The 8,825-nt window shown below is 38.5% G+C and overlaps 1 pseudogene; it reads left to right on the forward strand.

The window, feature by feature from the left end:
* The first annotated feature begins 3,102 nt into the window (after positions 1-3,102).
* LOC128590321 (ras-related protein Rab-9A-like) lies at positions 3,103-8,565 on the forward strand (annotated as a pseudogene).
* Positions 8,566-8,825: the final 260 nt, after the last annotated feature.

Consider the following 8,825-nt stretch of genomic DNA (forward strand, 5'->3'; position numbering starts at 1 on the left):
TTAGTGATATTGGTCTATAATTTTCTTTTCTTGTTGGGTCTTTTCCTGGTTTGCGGATCAGGGTGATGTTTGCTTCATAGAATGTGTTGGGTAGTCTTCCTTCTTTTCTACCTTTTGGAACAGGTTGAGTAATATAGGTACTAATTCCTCTTTAAAGGTTTGGTAGAATTCTGACGTGAAACCATCTGGTCCCAGGCTTTTCTTTTTAGGGAGGTTTTGTATGGTTAATGCTATTTCCGAACTTGATATGGGCCTGTTCAACATTTCCACTTGATTTTGGCTAAGTCTTGGAAGGTGACATGCTTCCAAGTAACGGTCAGTTTCCTTCAGATTTTCATATTTCTGAGAATAAAGTTTCTTGTAATATTCATTAAGGATTTTTTGGATTTCCAAGGAGTCTGTTGTTATTTCATCTTTGTCATTTCTGATTGATGGGATTAGAGATTTTAATCCTTTTTTCCTGATTAGGTTGGCCAAAGGTTTATCTATTTTATTGACCTTTTCAAAAAACCAGCTTTTTGATTTATTGATCTCTTGTATTATTCTTTTGCTTTCAATTTCATTTAATTCTTCTCTAATTTTGGTTATTTCTTTTCTTCTACAGGAGGTTTGGGGTTGGAATGTTCTTCCTTTTCCAGTTGCTTGAGATGTCCCATTAAGTTGTTAACGTCCTCTCTTTCCATTCTCTTAAGGAAGGCTTGAGGTACTATAAATTTCCCTCTTAGAACTGCCTTTGAGGTGTCCCAGAGGTTCTGATAGTTGGTGTCTTCATTGTCGTTTTGTTCCAAACAATTGGCAATTTCTTTCTTAATCTCATCTCTGACCCAGCTATCATTCAGCATAAGGTTCTTTAACTTCCATGTTTTTGTATGAGTATGCAGATTCCTGTTGTTACTCAGCTCAAGTTTTATCCCATGGTGGTCTGAGAAGATGCACGGAATAATTTCTATTCCTTTAAATTTACTGAGGTTAGACTTATTATGTAGCCTCAAAAAAAGATGGAGACTTTATCTCTTTCATGTTTACATGGATGGAGCTGGAACATATTCTTCTTAGTAAAGTATCTCAAGAATGGAAGAAAAAGTACCCAATGTACTCAGCCCTACTATGAAACTAATTTATGGCTTTCACATGAAAGCTATAACCCAGTTTTAACCTAACAATAGGGGGAAGGGGGAAAGGGAGGGGAGGGAAGGGGGAGGTGGGTAGAGGGAGGGGGATTGGTGGGATTAAAACTGTGGTGCATCTTACAAGGGTATATGTGAAACTTGGTAAATGTGGAATGTAAGTGTCTTGGCACAGTAACTGAGAGAATGTCAGGAAGACTATGTTAACCAGTGTGATGAAAGTGTGTCAGACTGTCTGTGAAGCTAGTGTATGATGCCCCATGATCATATCAATGTACACAGCTATGATTTAATAAAAAAAAAAATACTGTAAAATCTTTTGATCACATGGCTCTTCCAAACCTAGAGGGATTAATAGCCAAAATATGTCTATTCTTGGTAAACATTTGTTTACTTGAGTTTATGTCATTGTTCAGTCATGATGTATGTCATTCACATAGCATAACTTTAATTCACCAAAATAAGTTCTTTGTTTACAAAATTCCAATCAAGAAGGCTCACTAGAGTATAAATACTATTACATATAAATAATATATTAAACGAGTTCATTTTCCATTGTTTTTTCTACTAGTAACTATGTTGCAAAAGGGAATCACAAGTAGAGAGGCAGAAAGACCCATATCCATAAGAACTGTGTTGGAACAACAAAAGATTAATAATACTAAATATTTTATATAACTGGAAATAAAACAGTGCCTACAAAGTAATTCTAGATCATCACTGCTTTTTAAAACTCTTTCCCCAGTTCATATAACTGAATTTTCTTTCAAGCAGTGTGAAAACCACCACTAATGCCAGGTGAAATCTGCTTGTAATCTTCCCCGTAAATAACTACCAGGAATGATCATTCCAACCACTGTACCTTTCTGCTATTATTTCTGCAGATGAACTCTGTTCTCCTTTTTTATCTTGTATTCTGACAAGTTGACATTAATGTCCCATGCCATCACCAAAGGTGTGAAAAATGTTAAAAACTGTAATGGCCATAGGGTATTATATTTGTCTTCTTTACTTTTTTCCCATTCGTGTTATACTAAGCAATAAAAATTATTTTCTGCTATTAAAAAGGATATCATGAATAATGGCAAATCAATGAATTTGAAATTTTAGGTGAAATGCATAAACTCCTTGAAAATGCTACTTACTAAAATCGAGCTAGATATTAGTAGTATACTACACTAATCCCATGTATATTTTAAATAGAATCTTTAAAAAACTTGTCACTGGAAACAAACAAATACTTGAGAACAAAGTTTATTCAGTGGAAAATTTTTTTTAAATACCATTTTTGTTCTTAAAATTGCCCAGAGTATAAAAAAGGAAAGAATACTTTTCAATGTATCTTATGGACTAAAGTATCCTTGGTTAGTAGTTGTCAAAGAATCTGCATACTGACTTCTTCATAAACATGTTTTCATACATCTTCAACGAAATGTCAGCAAAAGCCATCTAATAATTAATAAAAATTATATAATAAAAATGAAAAATGAGTTACTCTGGAAATGTAAAATTGATTTAACATTCAAATTAAATTGGTAAAATTCAACATACTAATGTAATACAGGATAAAAAATAATAGATCAATTCAAAAATCCAAAATTTTGACAATAATTTTAAATATAAAAAGTTTGATAAATAGCCTTGACAAACTAAAAATAACAAAAATGTGTAAAGTCTGCTAAGAGTACTCACAAACTACAAGATAAATGCTCCTATCATCCTTTTCTAAAGTATACTGCAGTTCTTAAGGAGTATAATAAAAAAAGATTTAAAATATGTATAAGAATTGTAAATAAAAAATTATTATTATTATTATCACCAGGTAGACATAGAGGAAGGCACTACTTAGAGGTAATCATGTCTGCCACAAGTCAGGAAAGCCAAGATATTGGCACCATACAACCTTTAGTCTAGAACAACTGGCAGAATTGAGAGTACAGTTTATAAAGACCATGGACTAGACTGGGTTACCATAATGAGACTAGCTTCAAGGTCCCACCTTCATAAATCAGTAATAACGACTTGGATCAAGTACCAGCCTGTTAGATGGATGAAGGGGCAGCAGCAGCAGCAAAAGTCTCAGCCAAGTGTGACACCAAGAGTATCAGGCCAGACTCTTTTGGTGAAGGAGGAGGAGACCCACTTACCCATAAGTGCTGAAAACACTCATCCAATGAGTGCTGGAATTTCAGATGCATCTTACCGTGATCCACGGGAGTTTTCTGGTATCAAGATGCCTGGAGGAGTTGGTGCTTCTGTGTAGGATTCACCAGGGGACTACTAACCTTTGATATTTAATGGATAGCTCTGGGGGATTCTTCTTCCTTCGGCCTCCATTCCCTATGGAATAGATGAATTTGTGAAATTATATGACCCACCTGGGGAAGAGGATCCTGCCATGTTAGAGTCATATCTTTTCCAAGTGCACCTTGATTGAGGGGCTACCACCATAACTGATCTTAAGTGTAACTTTTACCATATTTACAGCTCCTGAAAAAGACGTGTGGTCCAAATGCTGACCAACTGAGAGATGTTTCCAAATATCTTGAATGAGTTGACTCAGTCCAAACAGATCAGAGTCAAAGGATAGTCTTTTTCTCTAAGAAAAAAAAAAAAAGAAAGAAAGAAAGAAATACCCTTACTGGATACATATTCTGTGTTCCCTTAGAGCAGGGATCCTCAAACTTTTTAAACAGGGGGCCAGTTCACTGTCCCTCAGACTGTTGGAGGGCCAGACTATAGTTTAAAAAAAAAAACTATGAACAAATTCCTATGCACACTGCACATATCTTCTTTTGAAAAAAAAAGGGGGAGGGGGAAACAAATAAAATATTTAAAATGAAGAACAAGTAAAGTTAAATCAACAAACTTGCCAGTATTTCAAGAGGAACTATGGGCCTGCTTTTGGCTAATAAGATGGTCAATGTTTGGTCCCATATTTGTCACTGCTAGTCATAACAAGTGATGCAAGTGTGCATCAGTTAGTCTAGATCTGGTTGGAGATTTCAGAGGTTTCATTCTGGAAAAAGTCTGTTCACAGACATAAGTGCTGACAAAGATGGTTGCCATTTTGAGTGCATGGTTCCTAAGATTAGATATGTCTCAGGGGGGAGAGATACATAGAAATTAGGAAGGCTGCTTGACTTGAATGTGTCTTTCACAGAGTCACAATTCTACATTTCAGCCAGTTCCATTTGGTAAATTTTATCCACATTTCCAATGTCAAAAGAAAATGGCTTATGGGAAAGCTGTATGTCCTGTTCATGGAGATGAAGCTCTTTAAATCTAAATTGGAATTCCTTTTGCAACTTTTCCAGTGAATCCACACATGTTTTGTTTGGGAATGCAACCAATGGTTTTTCCGCTAACAGATTTTGAATTGTAGGGAGATGGCAGAAATTATCCTCCTTCACTTGTTTGATGAGGAGGTCTAATTTTACTTCAAATGATTTCACATGTGATTGCATATCACAGATGAGCTTCCCCTTTCCTTGAAGTTGCACATTGAAACTGTTAAGTAGCTCTGTTACATCTGTCAGAAAGGCAAGGTGCCATTTCTATTCTGCATCATTGAGTTCTAGTACTTCTTTGTTTCTTGAAAGCAGAAAAGCTGTAATCTGTGGAAGCAAGTCATAGAAATGTTTCAAAACTCTCCCTCCACTCAGCCAACAGACTTCTCCATGGTAAAGAATATCTTCATGGGCGGCGCCTGTGGCTCAGTGAGTAGGGCGCCAGCCCCATATACCTAGGGTGGTGGGTTCAAACCCAGCCCCGGCCAAACTGCAACAAAAAAATAGCCGGGCGTTGTGGCGGGCGCCTGTAGTCCCAGCTGCTCGGGAGGCTGAGGCAAGAGAATTGCGTAAGCCCAAGAGTTAAGAGGTTGCTGTGAGCCGTGTGATGCCACGGCACTCTACCCGAGGGCGGTACAGTGAGACTCTGTCTCTACAAAAAAAAAAAAAAAAAAAAAAAGAATATCTTCATAGGCAACATTTAGCTCAGACAGAAATTCCTGAAATTGTCTGTGGTTTAGTGCATTAACTCTAATGAATTTAACACAAGATACCACAATTTTCATAATAGAGTCTCACTTATGTGATTTACCACACAGAGCTTGTTGGTGGATAAGGCAGTGTATGGCTATTGGATGAGATTGGTTATGTTTTTACATCTCTTGGTTAATGAGAGCAATTACTCCTTCCTTTTTTTTTTTTTTCGTTTTTGCTGTTTTTTGGTCAGGGCTAGGTTTGAACCTGCCACCTCCGGCAGATGGGGCTGGTGCCCTACTCCTTTGAGCCACAGGAGCCACCCCAGCAATTACTACATTCTTAGACCCCACCATGCCAGGAGCACCCTCAGTTGTCATACTGGCTAGTTTAGCCCAGTCCAGCTCTAATCCACAGTTTGGCAAACCTTTTCATAGATATCCTCTCCTGTAGTTGTTCCTTTGATGCTTTGCATTGCAGCAAGCTCTTCTGTGACTTCAAAATAGTCATTCATTCCATGAATGAAAATTAGAAGTTGTGCAGAATCATGAACATCATTACTTTTCTCAAGTGCCAAGGAAATATAGGAAAGTTTTTTGCAGAGTTTTGCAAATGCTGATGCAAATTGTCTCCCATTTCTTCAATCCTTCGTGTAATTGTAGGTCCTGAAAGACTCGCTGTACTAAATGAATTGGCCTCTCTGGACACATCTCTTTGGCAACAGGAAGAAGGCATTCTTTAACAAATTCTCCCTCCACAAATGGTCTTTCAGTGCATGCTATTAGCTTCGCAACTTGAAAACTTTCTCACAGTGATGAAATATTTAGCTGCTTCTGCTTCACAAAAGTATTTTGTTGAGTTGTCAATGTGTTTTTCAGTTTTAATATTTTATCTTTTCTCACTTCTCTGACAAAACAATCATATTTATCTTTATGTTGAGTTGATAGTGTCAATGCAAATAGTCTTCTTGGAACACAGACACTATATTCTGACATATCAAACACATAGCTCTTTCCTTGTACTGCATGAAAAAGTAATCATAAATCCACTCTTCTTTGAATATCTTATACTCCAAGTCAATTTTTCTCTTTCTTGATATCATTGTTTCCTAGGGATTCCAAATTGCTATTAGTAAAATACATATATATATATATCACTATAAAAACAATATACCAGCAATAACTTTGCCCACACAGAGACATATAGACTGCACTGCCCATCAATGCAGTCTGATCAGTGCCCATCAATGCAGTCTAGTCAGTATCCATCAATGCAGCCTTGCCAGTCCACATCATTTCAGCCCCGCCAGTGCCCATATTGGTGGAAGTCTGCTTTTACCTCAGGCTTACACTGGTGTGGTACAGTAACTGGCACTATTACAGAGCTGGTTCCTCCACCACCTTCCCAGTACACACTACCCTGTGCAAACCGCACTGTGATCTGTAAACTCACACATGGGTCTTCTCATGGGTCTTCTCACCCACGCGATCAGATTCCACAGCAGGAAAAAAGAAGACACACATGCCTTTTTTCTTCCAAATCACAAGCATATGGGTGAACTCGCACTGCTCAGAGATCACAGCAGTGTGAACTGGGGCTTACACAGCACACAACATACAACATCATACACAACTGAATAGCGATCAGAATATAAATGCACATACTGTCAATTAAATTGGGTTTTCTATTTCTCGGCCGTCTGCAGAGCTGGATTAAGTTCCCATGGGGCCCTAGGCAGATTACCAGTTTGGGGCCCTCATGAGATAACACTGAGCACTGATTATTTGCATTAACACTGACTACTGACCATTTGCGATAATACTAACCATTGACAATTTACATTAATACTGAGCGTTTACCATTTACATTAACACTGAGCACTTACAATTACCACCAAGCATTGACTATTCAAATTACCTCTGAGCACTGACCATTTACATTAACACTGAGTACTTACAATTATCATTACCACTGAGCACTGATCATTTGCATTACCTCTGAGCACTGACGATTTGCATTAGCACTGAGTGCTGACTATTTGCATTATCTCTGTGATGCAAACCCCTAAAAACTACCCCCAACCAACTAACCAACTTTAAAAAAAAAAAGGCTCTCTGGGTGGCACCCGTGGCTCAATTGATAGGGCACCAGCCCCATATACCCAGGGTGGTGGGTTCGAACCCAGCCCCAGACAAACTGCAACAAAAAGAATAGCCATGCTTTGTGGCAGGTGCCTGTAGTCCCAGCTGCTCGGGAGGCTGAGGCAAGAAAATCTCCTAAGCCCAGGAGTTGGAGGTTGCTGTGAGTTGTGACCCCATGGTGCTCTACTGAGGGCAATGAAGTGAGACTCTGTCTCTACAAAAAAAAAAAAAAAAAGAAGGCTCTCCTAACTTAAAAAAAAAAAAAAATGACACCCCCATCTGCAAAAAAAAAAAAAAAAAGACTACAGCACTCTAGGGGCCTGAAGAAACTCCCTGTTCTCCTGTACAGACCCTGGAATTGTGATGAAATACTTTCCCTCCATGTCTGAGTGAATATTCTCAATGACCACAAAAGATAATTATGCTTGAATAATTAATCTCAAAGGTCTTGAGATTAATAATGGCAAGTAATTCTTCTTGAGGTGGCGCCTGTGGCTCTGTGAGTAGGGCGCTGGCCCCATATGCCGAGGGTGGCAGGTTCAAACCCAGCCCTGGCCACACTGCAACAAAAAAATAGCCGGGTGTTGTGGCAGGCACCAGTAGTCCCAGCTGCTCGGGAGGCTGAGGCAGGAGAATCGCATAAGCCCAAGAGTTAGAGGTTGCTGTGAGCCGTGTGACGCCATGGCACTCTACCGGAGGGTGGTACAGTGAGACTCTGTCTCTACCAAAAAAAAAAAAAGTAATTCTTCTTGACAATGGTGGAGTTGGGAAAGAATTCTCTCATGAACAGATACGCAACTAATAAGTTTGACACCCAGCTCCTCAATACAATAGATATGGAATTTTTAAATAAAGATTTGGAGGTGGATGGACATTTGGTTACCATGCAGATTTGGGACATAGCCAGTGAGGAGTGATTCTGAAACCTGAGGACATCATCTTACAGAGGCTCTGACTGTTGGCCTGCTTACTTTTAGTGTTGATGATTCACAAAACTTCCAGAACTGGAGTAACTGGAAGAAACAATTCATGTATTATGGGGACATGAAGGAGCCTTAAATCTTTCCTTTTGTGATTTTGGGTCACAAGATTGACATAAGTGAATAGCAGGTGACTATAGAAGCCTAGACCTGGAGCAGGGGTAACGGTGACTATCCCTACTTTGAAACAAGTGCAAAAGATGCCACAGATGTTGCAGCATCTTTTGAGGAAGAAGTTCAAAGAGTTCCTGCTACCTGAGATAGGTCAGATGATTTGATTCAGACAGACACCATCAATCTTCACTGAAAGCCCAAGCCCAGCTCATCTTGTTGATTATTAAAGAGATTGTTCCTACATTAGAACCGACTCACAAAATAAACACCAGAGAGCAGACAGGATTAGTATTTGCAGCAGTGTATCATCTACTAATAAAAGTAAAGTAAATCACATTGCTACTTCATTAGTTGGTGAGGGAAGGGATACCTCCACTTACTGAGGAATCTATTTACGCAGTAATGGCACCTTGTATTTATAAATTGTCATAGTAGTCCAATAATGTTTCTTTAATTTAAATATGTAAGTTACAGAGCCAA

This window comes from Nycticebus coucang, chromosome 1 (genome assembly GCF_027406575.1).
Source record: "Nycticebus coucang isolate mNycCou1 chromosome 1, mNycCou1.pri, whole genome shotgun sequence".
Lineage (NCBI taxonomy): Eukaryota > Metazoa > Chordata > Mammalia > Primates > Lorisidae > Nycticebus > Nycticebus coucang.